The following is a 15,973-nucleotide window of genomic DNA, read 5'->3' on the forward strand; positions in this document are numbered from 1 at the left end:
AATATAAATATAAAATTTGAAGGGTTCTTTTCTTGATTGATTTGGTCTACATAGATCAAACTCCTACAATCTTTTTTAATAATTGGAAGTTCTTATGAGATAACGGATCGATGCCCTTTGGGAAAGGGGGAAGAAGCCTTTTCAATTTCTTTGATTTCATATTATCAACTATATAAATATACATATTATCAACTATATAAATATAAATAAAACTATATAAATATAAATAATAAGGATCAAACATATGGAGAAAAGCCAGCTATCGGAGTCGAACCGATGACCCTCGCATTACAAATGCGATGCTCTAACCTCTGAGCTAAGCGGGCTCGCATAAAATAAATTGTACACACATAGGAATTTAGTAAACTACTGGAATCTTAAATCTTAGCTATTAAATGTTCATTCTTAACTCTTCCCAATTACTATGAATATAGAATAATTTATATTAATTTAATATAAAAACCATATAATAGAATTTAAAATAAATATTGGATATTTGAATAGAACATAACAATTAATATACCGATTAATATAGCAATATATAATTTTGATCTATATATCATAGCAAATATATGATTATCAATAATCAATATCTTAATTAGATAGTCAATTTTTTTTTTTTTTTTAATGATATTTGAAATTCAAAATTCTTTTTTTTTTTTACTAATCTAATTCTATTTTCTATTTCTTTAATATTAAACTATTTTATTACTATTAAATTACTATATAAACTATTAATTTTATTACATAAAATATTTTAATTTTCTATACATTTAGAATTTTAAAAGTTAAAAATAATCTAGTAGTAATTAAAGTAAAATCTTATTCTATTATTCTATATATAGAAGAACATATAATTAATACATATTAATTACATTATATTAAATTATCCATTCTAAATTTCATTATTCAAAAAAAAAAAAGGAATTATTAGTTATAGCCATTAGATTCGTTATGGCTATTATATTAAATAGATTCCCTTTTAGTTATAGTTATTTGAAATTCGCAAAGATAAGACAAAAACAAAAGAATCGACCGTTCAAGTATTCAAAATTGTACGCTAAAAACGATATAAATAGGGAAATGTATATATATGTAAAATATATATTAAGTAGAATTATAATATAGGTGTAATAATACTATATATTCATATATAATAATATAGTATTAAGTATACTATATTATGTGATATGTATCCATCTATATTCTATATTGATTTGTGAATAGAGAAATAATAGATTCTAATTGGACCAAATATGAGTTTGCGAGAGAGATGAAAGAAGATAGACAAGAAATCCAAATATAAGAAAACAGTTTTCAATATGAGAACCGCTATCTAATGAATTCAACAGTTCCATCATAATATAAATGAAATAAAAAGGAAAAACGGTATCATAATGAGATCCTAATCACAAAAGGGGGGATATGGCGAAATTGGTAGACGCTACGGACTTAATTGAATTGAGCCTTGGTATGGAAACCTACCAAGTGATAACTTTCAAATTCAGAGAAACCCTGGAATTAAAAATGGGCAATCCTGAGCCAAATCCGGTTTTCTGAAAACAAACAAGGGTTCAGAAAGCGATAATACAAAAGGATAGGTGCAGAGACTCAATGGAAGCTGTTCTAACAAATCGAGTTGGCTGCAGTGCGTTAGTAAAAGAATCACTCCAGAAAGGATGAAGAATAAAACTCTATACGTATACGTACTGAAATACTATCTTCAAATGATTAATGACAACACAAATCCGTATTTCTTTTAATTTTCATGAAAAATGAAAGAATTGTTGTGAATCAATTATAAGTTGAAAAAAGAATCAAATATTCATTGATCAAATCAGTTACTCCATCAAAATCTGATAGATCTTTTGAAGAATTGATTAATTGGACGAGAATAAAGATAGAGTCCCATTCTACATGTCAATATCGACAACAATGAAATTTATAGTAAGAGGAAAATCCGTCGACTTTAAAAATCGTGAGGGTTCAAGTCCCTCTATCCCCAAAAAGGTCCATCTGATTCCCTAATTATTTATCCTACCGTTAGCGGTTCAAAATTCGTTATCTTTCTCGTTCATTCTAATTCTACAAACGTATCTGAGCGAAAGTTTTTTTCTTATCACAAGCCTTGTGATATAGATGAAACACGTACAAATGAACATCTTTGAGAAAGGAATCCCAATGTTAAATTTGAATAATTAATAATTCATTTTATTACCCGTACTGTACTGAAACTTACAAAGTCTTTTTTTTTGAAGATCCAAGAAATTCCACCAGGAGGAAATGTAATTCCCTAACAGTCATGCTCAAAATCATTGCTTTGATGCCAAAATTGATAGGTACTAGAACTGATTTAGAGCCAGAAACACTTAGAATAGAGAAAGAAAGTGATAAGCCTTTACTCAGGCAAGTGTACATTAGGAAGAGCAAAGACTTAGGAAAGGGCAGGGCTTGATCGTGGGAGAGTTATTTTAGCCTTAAGTGGGAACTCTTAGTGTTAGTAGTAGGTTTTCTGGTTAGCTGGCAGGGGAAAAGGAAAGGAAGGAAATTGTATAAAAGAGGAGGTAAGCCGAATGGAGAAGGGGGGGGAGAAATAATCTGGAAGTAGAAAAGTCTTGGAATCATTCCAAGCAAGGGGAGGAAGCAGACCCTCGAAGTTCTGCCTATCTTTGTATAGAATTTGTCCGTCAATAAAGTTCCTTCGTTAATTCATCTTTGATTCTTTTGATTCTTGAATTTACTCTTTCGTGAACTTGTTCCCAAACACCAAGGTCTTATCACATACAAAGCCCGAAAAGGAGTCATTCCCGCGAACACATGGAAGCTCGTATTATACCAATATTCGGCCCAAGCAAGATGAGAAAACCAGTGGGTAGGTTTCCCTGAGACAAAACAACGTAAATAAGCTTCCAAGCATCTATTAACCACCTCCGTTTGCCCGTCCGATTGAGGATGGTAAGCCGTACTGTGATGTAAAGAAGTTCCCTGCAATTTAAAAAGCTCTTTCCAGAAATGACTGAGGAAAACTTTGTCACGGTCGGAGACAAAAGTCCGAGGGAACCCATGGAGCCGAACCACCTCCTTAACGAACAGAGCAGCCACCGACTTCGCAGAAAAAGGATGACAGAGAGCCAAAAAGTGGGCATACTTACTTAGCCGGTCAACAATCACTAAAATAGAGTGATTCCCTGCCGATTTTGCAAGACCTTCCACAGAATCCATGGAGATATCATCCCATACCTGATTCAGAAGAGGCAAAGGCTGCAATAATCCCCCTGGAGACAAGGTGGAAGCCTTGTTCTGTTGACAAACTTGACAAGCGGCCACCAGGGATACTACATCTCATTTCATGCCATACCAAAACAACTCCGAAGACAACCTTTTAAAATGTCTTTAAGACTCCCGAATGCCCCCCAATCTTGCTGCCATGAAACTTTGCCAAGAGGACCGGTATGAGAGGAGACTGCCGGGGGCAGGACAACCCATCCCCTGTACAGCAACATGCCATTTCACCGTTGCGGATTGAGCACAGAGAGCAGTCCGAATCGAAGCCAGCCGGGGGTCCTGTTGGATTTGTTGACAAATCTCAGCCCCATCATAAATGGCCGAAGTGGCAAGGTGCACCAACTCCACCCCAGAAGACTGCCTAGACAGCGCATCAGCCACCCGATTTTCAGATCCCGGCTTGTACTGAATCTCAAAATCGTAACCCAACAACTTACACAACCATTTTTGGTGGTCCTCACTGATTAGTCTCTGCTCCAGCAAAAACTTAAGGCTCCTTTGGTCTGTACGCACAATGAAATGGCGTCCCAATAAATAATGGCGCCATTTCTGAATGGTGAGGACCACTGCCATGAGCTCGCGCTCATAAACAGATTTTGTACGCGCGCGAGATGACAACACTTGACTGAAATAGGCAATGGGTCGCTGATGTTGCATCAGGACCGCGCCAATCCCAAACCCCGACACATCCGATTCCACAACGAATGGCTGGGAAAAATCCGACAGTGCCAAAACTGGAACTGTGGTCATGGCCAGTATCAATTCCCGAAAGGCATCCTCCGCTTCCCTAGTCCAATGAAAATTGTCCTTCTTTAGTTGCTGCGTCAGCGGCCAAGCAAGGTGCCCATACCCCGACACAAAGCACCGATAATACCCAGTCAACCCCAGAAAACCCCGCAGCTCCTTGATAGAACGTGGGGTGGGCCAATTTAGCATTGCTTGAGTCTTACTAGTATCAGCCGAAACCCCTTTCCAGACACCATGTGGCCCAAATATTCCAATTTACTACTAGCAAAAATGCACTTCTTTTGGTTCACATATAACTGGTTGTCCTCTAAAGCGGACAAAACTACATCCAAATGGTTGACATGGTCCTCAAGAGTTCTACTATAAACCAAAATGTCATCAAAAAATACCAACACAAATTTCCGCAAAAAAGGTTTCAATACCTCATTCATGAGAGATTGGAAAATGGCCGGGGCGTTGGTTAACCCAAAGGGCATAACCAAAAATTCGTAGTGACCCTCATGCGTTCGGAAAGCCATTTTTGGAATATCTTCCTTGCACATCCGAATTTGATGGTAACCGGATTTTAAATCCAGTTTAGTAAAGATGGTGGCCCCACACAATTCGTCCAAAAGCTCTTCTATAATTGGAATGGGAAACTTGTCAGGAACTGTAGCCTTGTTAAGTGCCCGGTAGTCAACACAAAAACGCCAACTACCATCTTTTTTTTAACTAAAAGAACTGGACTTGAAAATGGACTGCTACTCGGCTATATGATACCCGCCGAAAGCATCTCCCTTACCAATTTCTCAATCTCATTCGTTTGGAAATGAGGATACTTATAAGGTCAGACGCTAATAGGAGCGGTCCCCTCTTGAAGGATAATGCGATGAATCACACATTCTTTGGGGAGGAAGCCCCTCGGGCATGTGTAAAACCCTCGAATGGCGCTGCAAGACCTCACTAATCTGCCCTTGAAATTGCTGATCCAGTTCCCCCATTGCACCCAAACCCGGTTCCTTGTTGCCATCCAAAGCACTCAATTCTAAATAGATGCCATGGCCCTCATGCTTAATGGTCCTAACCATGGCCTTAAGGGAAATCATCGTGGTGGGAAAGACTCAAGTCTCCCCTCAAGGTAACTGCTTCTCCTCTCACCCTGAATTTTATAACCTGAGACTTCCAATTCACATGCACCCCACCCAATGTTTCTAACCATTGCGTGCCCAAAATAACATCCACTCCCCCCAATTCCAGCGGCAAAAAATTTTCCACTATTGTCAAATGTGCTAATTTCAATGCTACCTCCCTACAAATGCCTCTTCCTTTAACCGATTCTCCCGTTCCTAGTTGTACCCCAAAACCCGCAGTGGGTGCAATCAGAATCAACAACCTCTCCACAAGACTCAATGAAATGAAATTATGGGTTGTACCGGAATCAATTAGAACTATTACCTCTTGCCGAGCAATTGTGCCTCGAAGCTTCATAGTCTTTGGCGTCGAGAGTCCTACCACTGAATTCAAAGACAACTCGATGAGTTCCGGCTGCCCCTCCTCCCATTCCGAACTTGGCACAACTGGGTCATCCTCTTCGCATTCGGCAGCATCCTCATCGCTAACGAGCATTATCCGAAGCTCCTTCTTACAACGATGACCAAAGGTGAACTTCTCATCGCACCTAAAACACAACCCCTTATCTCTCTTCTCCTGCAACTCAGAATCCGACAACTTACGAAATGGAAAATCCTGTCTTTGAGTTGCTGTTTTCTCCATCGCAGGAGGGCCCCGCTGTGGTCGTTCCACCACCGGCACCGTCCTAACAATAGTTGGTGAAAACTCAGCCCTCTGAGCACTATGGAATTGTGGTCGGGAAAACCTTGTTTCCGCCCCTTCACGACGCAGCAAATCATTTTTTTCTTCAATTCTCTGAGCAATCTCCATGATTTCCCCTAACCCCACCGGTTTCAAGAGCCTCACTTCAGCCCGAATCTGTGCCTTAAGCCCATTTATGAAAACTCCTTCCAAGACCTCCTCCGGCACATCCCTTAGTAGGGCTACTGAAACTTCAAATTGCCTACGATATTCGGCCACCATTCCTACTTGCCGTATTGCCAAAAACCTCTCGCAAAGATTGCCCTCCTACAAAGAACGAAAACGTTGCAGCAACGCTACCCTAAATTCCGACCAGTTATGTAAAGGCCTGCGGCCATTCTGCCATTGGAACCAAGACAGGGCATCTCCCTCCAAAAAAATTCCCAAGGTAATGAGTTTTTCCCTTTCCGAGCAACGATTTATGGAGAAAAACTGCTCCATACAGAATAACCAGCCATCGGGATCATCTCCGCCAAAGATGGGACACTCCACCTGTCGCCGACGAAGGGCCGCCCAATCCTCATTTACCGGCAACTCCTCCAAGACGTCTCTGCCCTCCCAGCCTTCTCTATAACGTTCTCCAACGTTAGGGTTCCTTCCCCTTTCCACTCCTCGGTGAACAGGGCCGCCTGTCCCATTCCGCCGTTCATCGAACTCCATGGACTCCCCTTCCATGAAAAATCCACGCCCCTCACCACGATGCCCATTCCAATTTTTCCCTTGGGTACCCAAAGGAGCCCCCCTAGCCAGCCCACGCCAATCCTCCCTCCCATCGCGACTAAGATTCTGTGGAATCCTTAAATCCGCTGCCCGATCTACACCTTGCTCACGCCAACCAGAGTCTCCCACTGGACACAGCACATTCTACGACACCCTAGGGTTAATCGACCTTTCCTCTCCGGCGCGTATTTCCACGCGATCGCCGGCACGGTTCGCCTCACGAACTTCTCCGGCGCGAATCACTGCGCAATCTCCGTCGCGATTCGCCTCGCGGTCTTCTCCAGCGCGATTAGGTCCGCATTCACCTACGCGATTCACCTTGCGGCCTTCTCCGGCGCGATTCACTCCGAGATCCACCTCGGTCGTAGCCGTTTGAGCGACCGTCTTCTCCGGCGCCGACGTTGATGCCGACAGAAGTTTCACCTGTTCCTCCATTAACCGACGAATCTCGGACAGATCCGACCTCTTCTGTGATAATTCCACCCTAACCTCCCCGAGCTCCATATCGCCAATTCCTTTTTCCATGGAAACCCTAACTTCCTTGATCTCTTTTTTCCACCAGTTCGAACCTTTCATCAGTTTTCCTAGCCGTCATTTTAGCCAGAATCAATGCTCTGATACCAAAATGATAGAACAGAGTAGTGTTACCACAGAAACGAATCAAGAAGAATGAAAAATGTAATCTTTATTGATGAACCAAATGAATTTACAGACTAACTATCGACACTCTCTCTCTCTCCCCTTGCTCAGCTTCAGCCAAGACTTCCCAAACAGACTCCAGTAATTTCCCCCACCGGGGCAATGTACAAAAACTCAACTAACTAACTACTAACGACACTCCTAACTCCACGTCACTCCTTCCCTTTCCTAATATATAACCTATCTAAGCAACGGTTTATCAGCCTTATCAACAAAACCCACCCCTAAAATACAAAAACGATGAAAACCACCTTAAGCAATGACTAAAAAAGCAATTTTTTTAATCTTTGGATTATCCCTTGCAATTACTTCTTACTTCAGGGCTATTGACCTTCATGTTACAAGCATCGTGAATCGTTTGTCATTTCACTCAATCTTTTCATTGCTTTTAGAGGGGAAAAAGCTAAAAGAGAAGAAAACTAAGACATAGATTCGCAAGCTTGCCTGCAGATAATGGGAGCATGAATATTGTTTTTAAATCTATCATTGTACACCTATGAACCAGCCATTGTCAACATGCTTTGCAAACCATGCATAAAAAGAAAAGAAAGCTTTGCTTCAACTCACCAACACGTAACAATAGTGTTTTACCTATTCTTATGAGTGGACAATGAGCTTAAAAACATTAAAAAAACATTTGTTCATGGAAAATAAAGTCAAACGAATCCTACACACAGAGAAAATCCTTTCCATGTGTAGAATTAAAACTATCCTCTAAAATTATAGACACAATCCATGGCAAAAAGAAAAAAAGAATCCTTTTCAGTTTACTCGAAACAAGATGTTCTTTTCTTACATTGGGATTTTGGCTTGCTAAAGAATTCTCGTTACTGGCAGGGCATGTGTATCAAAAAAACTTTGAAGCTCATCAATCTAATAACCAAAAAATTCATTGAATCGCCTATTAGTATAATGAAATCAACCTCAAAAAGACTTAGGGGTTGTTCTTTTATAACAAAACTCAAAAAAAGTTTGAACTCAAATTACAATTTTATTCAAGTTCATGTTCTTTTGTAAAATTTGAGTTTGAACTCGAGTTTGGGGTTAAACTCGAGTTCAAGTTTTCCCTTCAACTCGAACTCAAATTAATGAACAGTATTTTTTCTATTCTTAAGAATACCATAACTTTTTCGTTTTAATTCTGATAAAGATGGTTTTTTTTTTTTCTATACATTTACAACGAAAAGACGAATAAAACTTCACCCATATACCCTATTAAAATTTTTCATCACCATTGAGTTTTTATTAAAATACTATCTAAATACAAATTTAAATTTTGACCTTCCAATTACAAACTCAAAAAATTATCAATTCAAATCATAACTCAAATGTGCACATCCAAACACAAACTCAAGTTACAACTTCAACTCATTTTATAACTCAAATTCAACTCAAGATCATCACTCAAGTCATCCTAACTCAAAAATCCTAACTCAAAAATACAAAAGAACAACCCTTATTTCTTCTAAAACAGGCCAATGAAGAAAGTAAATAAATCCCATGAACCAAAAGAAAATTTAGGCCCTTTTATAATGTCAATTAAGTTTTTTCTTTTTTATTTTAGTCGACCACTCTGCAGATTTGAGAATTGACAGATAATGAAAATAAAGTGTTTGTGATGTTACATCCAATCAGAAACTCAAAAACACGTAAAAAGATGTGTACCTGTTTGTGGTGATTCCGAACATCAGAGTTGCCAAACTGATCCAAAATCATCAGCGTGGAAAATATTTTCCCGAGAAATAAACAAATAAGAAAAAACAAAAAAAAAAGAAAAGAAAATTAGTCCCAAGACAAGAGTAAAAATCAAAGAAGAAATGCCTAGCCCAGTTCTATCTGATCAATTGCAACAGCCACATGTAGAGCAGAGAGCTTCGCTCAACTAAAAGAAAAGGACTGAGTCTGAGCAACGGCTTCCACGTCAACCTTAAAATTTGAAAATAAAATAAAATAAAAAATCATGACAATGACCATGGAATTCACATACCAGAAGGCGAAGAAAATTAAAAAAAAAAAAGGAACTTTGTGTAGAATTGTAAATTAGGGTATAACATGAAGAATTTGACCTGACAAGAATTTACATCCGGCAACTCCTCGTCTTCTTCCTCCGATGACGGAGCATCTCTACTCTACCCAAACGCCGGCGCACTCCTCCAGTCCTTGTCTTCCTCCTCCTCGACGGAGCACGGTAGAGTTTAATTTGGAGAGAGAAATGAGAGACGAAGAATTGACGAAGGAAAAAAGAAAAGGAAAAGGAAAAAAAAAAGGCTGCGAAACTGGACCTTACGATCCCCAACAGAGTTCTTACCTATATCACAAAAACTACAAAAACGCCCAAATTCAGACCAAAATGCTCTCATAAATCCGATGGCGGAGCGTTCTCCTTGGAGCCCTCTGCTTCCGCGACGGCCGGGGCTTGGCTACGGTCGGGTTGAGCGACGCCGGAGACACTATCGTCATCTCCCTCAGGAACACGTTTCTTGGCTGTGAAATCTAGCGAGAGAGAGAGAGGAAGAGAGAAGAAACAGAGGAGAGGGAAAAGTTTTGGGGGTTTTTGCATTCGAGATTGAGGAGACAATCGGTGCTGGCCTTGCATTTAACATTAAATTACCTAAACACCCCTTGATCAGCTTAAATTTCAAGCTACATTTGCTATACTCTCATCTAATAACCGCCACGTCGTTTTTGAGCCGTTACTGCACCATATCCGGTGCATGGCTTTTTTGTGCAGGTGCGTGACTTTTCTCGGCCTATTTGTAAGGTGGGTTTAAGTTACCTGATTTAAATTTCGTAGGGCTTCTTCTTTTAGAGTTTAATTTGAGTTGAATTTGAGTTAAATTTATAATTTAAATTTGTATTTAATTGTGTATATTTGAGTTATGATTTGAGATAATAATCTTTTTGAGTTTGTGTTTAAGTGAGTCAAAACTTAAATTTGTATTTAGATAGTATTTTAATAAAAACTCAATGCTGATGAAAAATTTTAATATGGTATATGGATCAGATTTTATTCGTCTTTTCGTTGTCAACGCATAAAAAAATCATCTCAATTAGAATTAAAATGAAAAAGTTATAGCATTTTTAAGAATAGAAAAAATATTGTTCATTAATTTGAGTTTGAGTTTCTGAACTCGAGTTGAAGGAAAAACTTGAACTCGAGTTTTAGTCATAAATTTGAGTTTGAACTCGAGTTTAAACTCGAGTTTAAACTTAAAAGAACATAAACTCGAATAAAGTTGTAACTCGAGTTGTCTTTTTTTGAGTTTTTTACTCAAAAGAACAAGCCCTTAAATTTTTGTAAAAGAAAGCATTAATTAACTTTTAAAGTTAAAATTTTTTATGAAAAAAAACTTTAAATCAATACAGAGTGGTTTGAACCTACTTTTCTAACCAACTCTTATTTACTTATTAGTCAGAAATAATTTTAGGTCCATTTAGGAGGTATACTCAAATCTATATAGAATCCATAATTCATTTAAGGCTCGTTTATTTCACCGATTCGGGTTTTCAGTTCTAAGTTTCTACAGTAAAAAGCTCTCAGAAAATATCACATCTAATTTTTTCTGCTACAATGAAAAGTTCTCACAAAATGTCACATCTCAGCTCGAATTGAAAACTCGAATCCGCGAAGTGAACGAGGCCTTAGAACCTTAATAAAATCTCAATTTAATTCCACAAACTCGAATGCCAAAATATGCTTAATTTAGGGCTTCTAAAGTAATATGATCATTAAACCCTTATCGTCATCCCATTCTTAACCTTATTTCAACTTTAGAATCACCTTAAGTAGTCTCTTTGGCATATTAACTCAAGTCCAAACCTTTCCACACATCACACCAACATGTACATTTTCATTAAACTTGCCTTAAAGCCCCATTAGGATTCCATATTTTACTTTTCACTTAGAAATTCTTGTATATATCATTAAGAACAAGTTGTTGTCCATTTCTCGACTTACCGGATCCTTCTATTGGGCAACCCTGAGTCATTCGCCTATATAATGAACATATCAACATATTATACACTTCAAATTACAATGCATAACATTATGACAAATAACTGCATATAAAATGACTAAGTGTTCATGTATCATATGCATGATGCTAAAATATCATGAAATCCATTGGCCAACGAGTTTGTGAGAATTCTGGGTATGACAACCGTGTTGCTTCTCCTTCATTATTTTTTATGACAATTATCTCATCAACATAGACAATGAGGATTGTGATCTTTCCATCTACAGTTCTCTTAATGAAAAAAATATGATCTGATTGCCCTTATGAATATCCCTGCTTCTTAACCGCCTTGGTGAACCTGTCAAACCAAGCTCTCTCAGATTGCTTGAGTCCAGACAGTGATTTTTCAAATCTGCAGACATGTTTGCCAATACTTGGCTGTTTGAGCCCTAGTGGAATCTCCATATATACCTCTTCTTCCAGATCACCATTGAGAAACGCATTTTTAACATCCAATTGATGCAGCTCCCAGTCAAGATTGGCTGCTAAAGAAAGTAGGACTTGAATGGTATTCATCTTTCCAACTGGAGAAAAGGTTTCTTGGTAACAATCTCATAGGTTTGTGTGAATCCCTTCCCTACTAGCCTTGCCTTGTATATGTCTATGGTTCCATATGCTCTGTATTTAACATTGAAAACCCACTTGCATCCTACAACATGTTTTCCTTGAGGGAGTTGAGTGAGTTCCCATGTACCATTTTTCTGCAAGGCCTTTAGCTCTTCATTAACTGCCTTTCTCTATTCTAGATGTAATAAGGCCTCTTGGATACAATCCGGTATCTGGATGCTGTCTAGATTGGTGGTGAATGCCCTGTAACTAGGAGACAATTTCTCATACGACACAAAGTGTGTGAGAGGACGTTGGGTACATGATCTGACCCTTTCCGTTGGGCAATCGAAATGTCAAGATCATCAAGTAAGCATAAATCATTAGATGAGGAACAAGATTTAGTGTTACCTTGTATCACTTCATTTGGAGTTGGAGTCGGGTCGTCTGTTTGGCAAGACGTAGGAAGCTCGTGATGCTCTACTGGTTTAGGGTTCTTCTGACATCTGGAGTAGACTAAGAGTTCCTTGTTACCTTCCTGAGGACCCGTAGAAGGTGCAATTACAGGTTTAGGAGAAGAACTACCAACAAGCTCTTCTATCATCATACTTTCCCAAAACTGATATTCTTCTTGTAACTTATCCCCTTGAATAGAAGTTCTAGAATAATAGGGAACATTTTCTATGATGGTCACATCCATAGTATTATATGTTTTCCTAGTGGAGGGACAATAGCACTTGTAACCTTTCTGAAATGGTGAGTACCCTAGAAAGAGACACTTGATAGACTTGGGATCAAGTTTACTTCTTTGATGAGGTGGGACATGGATATAGGCTGAACACCCGAACATTCTGAGGGGTATGTTATTTACCATCATGTTTTGGGGATAGAACTTAGAAAGGACTTAGGTTGGTGTATCAAACTTCAAGATTCGAGATGGCATCTTATTTATCAGGTATGCGGCAATTAGAACTGTTTTCCCACAAAAATATTTTGGTACATTACTAGTGAACATGACAAATCAGGCTACCTCAAGAAGATGTCTGTTTTTTCTCTCAGCTATCCCATTTTGCTGTGGTGTGTCTATATAGGAACTTTGATGACTAATACCATTCTCAAGGATTAAGTTAAAATATTCCCTGGGATTATTGGTCCTGAAGACCTTAACCTTGGCTTGAAACTGGTTTTTAATTATGGAATGAAACATTTTAAGCAAAGGTCCAGCCTCAGATTTTTCTTTCATAAGGAAGACTCAGGTGGTTCAAGTATGATCATCAATAAAAGACACAAACCATATTGCACCAGTTATATTTAGAATCCTAGATGGGCCCCAAATATCACTGTGGATGACTGAAAAAGGATAAGAGGGTTTGTATTCTTGGAGGGGATATGTTCTGCGACAATGTTTTGAAAATTGACAGATTTCATACTAGAAGAATTTCAAACTTTTATTGATAAATAATGAAGGAAACATTTTTGACAAGCACATGAAATTTGGATGTCCTAAACGAAAATGCAATAACATAATTGTCCTGTCTTTATTTGAAGTATATGACATAAAAGAGTTCGAAACATTAGTTGTTGGGGATGTCGTGTAATGAGCCTGAGCACTATGATGTCCTTTGGCCCTAATCCAGTAGAGTCCCTCCCCTTTCTTAGCATTGCCAATCATCTTCCCTGAATCCAAATCCTGAAACAAACTAATCATCTTCCCCGAATTTAAATCCTGAAACAAACACCAAGTGGAAGAAAACTTAGCAATACAATTAGAATCCTTAGTGAGCTTGCGGATTGACATGAAATTGCAAGTTAAATTTGGAACCAAGAGGACAGATTGAAGAATTAATGTGTCGAAGCTGACCACTATTCCAATTCCAGTCACCAAGGAAAGTGATCGATCAGCAATCCAAACTTTGTACTTTTTAAGACATGGGTGACATTCTTGAAGCAATGATGCATCACCAATCATGTGATCTGAGCCTCCTGAGTTAACAATCCAACGTGTGGAATCTTCTGTTTTAACATGATGGGCAGCTAGAAAAATACCTTTTTAGGTAATAGATCCCGTGGTGACAATTGAGGCAGGATTTGAACCTTGGCTAAGCATCTTTTGCAACCATTCAATATGCTCCTTGCTAAAGAAATCAGGTTCTGTATTGCCTTTTCCTTTGTCTTCTGGAGCAGCAATAAAACTTTAGGCTTCCTTATCACAGCTTAGCTTCCAATCCCAGGCTTACCATGGATTTTCCAACAAGTATCTCATGTATGTCCTGTTTTTCGGTAATAATCACACCATGGCCGGGTCTTCTTCTGCTTTGAGTCATAAGCCGAGTAGGTTCCCCGGGCTGCAAGGGCTAAGCTTTCAGTCCCTAAAAATGGCTGAGTCCCTAGCATGAGTTTCTTTCTACTTTCCTTTGTTCTTACTTTAGAAAAGGCTTATCGAATGGATGAGAGGGGCTTGGTCCTGAGAATTCTCCCCTTGCTTCGTCAAGAGATTTGTCTAATGCCAACAGGAATTTGAAAACTCTCTCTTTCTCAACAATTTTCTTGAAGAGGTTTGCATCTCCAGGGCATTCCCAATCTAGGCTATCAAACATATCCAACTATTGCCAATAACGGTAAGACAATTAAAATATTGAGTCACAGTTAACTCACCTTGCCTTAGATCATGAAGTGCACCCTTGATTTCAAAGAGTTCAGCCGTATTTTCATTGTCTGAATATATTTCTTGGGCCACCATCCATATTTCGTGAGCAATGTTATAGGATAAGAAATTCTGCCCAATTTCAGTGTCCATAGTGTCAATTAACCAGGACATAACCATATTATTTTCGGTCTTCCAGGTTCTGAACGTCTTATCATTTTGTTTCAGTGGAACAGCCCCCCCGTGAGATAGTCATCTTTCCCTTTGCATGATATGAACATCATTACGGACTTAGCCCATTGAAGATAGTTCTGACCATTCAACTTATGTTGAGTGATGAGAAGAACTGAGCCCTCTGATCTGTTAGAATTCAGGAGTTCTTGGCCAGCTGAGGTACCAGAGGCACTGCTTGGTTCCGATGCCATGAGGAAAAAAGGCTAGAGGTTAAAACAATGACTATGATAGCAATTGGGCTGGACAAACAACAGAGAAGAAAAACCGAAAAGAAAGAAAAGAAAAAAAACTCTCAAACGATCAGCAACCACACTCTGATACCATGAAGTTTTTCTAGAAAGAGAGTGGGAGAATTGAGGAAGAAATTCTTATTGATCACTCACAGAATCATTACACAATATGCCCGGGTGTATATATACACTTTTAGGGAGAACCACAGCCGGTTATCACCCTTAATTCTAGTAACCTAAGTCACACAAAATTAGGAAACTAAATAACTACTGAATCAGCAAATCAGGAAATCAGGAACTTAATCACTAATTTCTACAAATAAGGAAACTACCAACTGTACACAATCTTTCCTATTATACATAATCTTTTACACACACACCGGATTTTCTACACTACCAATTTCTTATGAAATTGGGCTTTATTCAAATGTTTGACTTTTGTTGACTTTGACTTTGACTTTTTCGCAGATTAAAATTCTAGTGTTATTCTAAGTCCATAAGCACATTCAATGCAACAAATAAGAATCAAGAAACATCTTTCACATAATAACATACATTGAACTTTCAATATACACAATTTTGTACAACACAGAGAAATAAGCTTGTTCGTGATTTAGACAAAAGAAAACTACCGTACTTACAGAAATTTCACTAAAGTTGCGACTTTCAAGTCTACAAAAACTTTACTTCCTTGATCGCCTATTGATCATATCATATAAATTCCCGATTGTTAGATTCACAATTTAAGATTAGTAATTGCAATACAATTTGACTCGAGTTCGTGGTTCCGTAAATGTTATTTTCACAAAGTGTGCATGTCGTGTCTAAAATTCTTGAAAACATCTACGATCTCATGTTCAGTATCTGGACCAAAACATTTCCTATATCGCCAATGTGCACCAAACTCGTGCATATTTGGCCTTAAGTCATATATTGGACCTATGTTGGAAATCAACACGAAATTGATGTCTAGGGTCATTTTTGAGAAAAAAGCTATTTCA

The 15,973-nt window shown here is 38.4% G+C and overlaps 1 non-coding gene across 1 annotated transcript; it reads right to left on the bottom strand.

Moving 5' to 3' along the window:
• Positions 1-253: 253 nt before the first annotated feature.
• Positions 254-326, bottom strand: TRNAT-UGU. Its single transcript has one exon. It is a non-coding gene; the product is annotated as a tRNA-Thr (tRNA).
• Between the last annotated feature and the right edge of the window lie 15,647 nt (positions 327-15,973).

Source organism: Morus notabilis, unplaced genomic scaffold (genome assembly GCF_000414095.1).
Source record: "Morus notabilis unplaced genomic scaffold, ASM41409v2 Scaffold1268, whole genome shotgun sequence".
NCBI classification, from domain to species: Eukaryota; Viridiplantae; Streptophyta; class Magnoliopsida; order Rosales; family Moraceae; genus Morus; species Morus notabilis.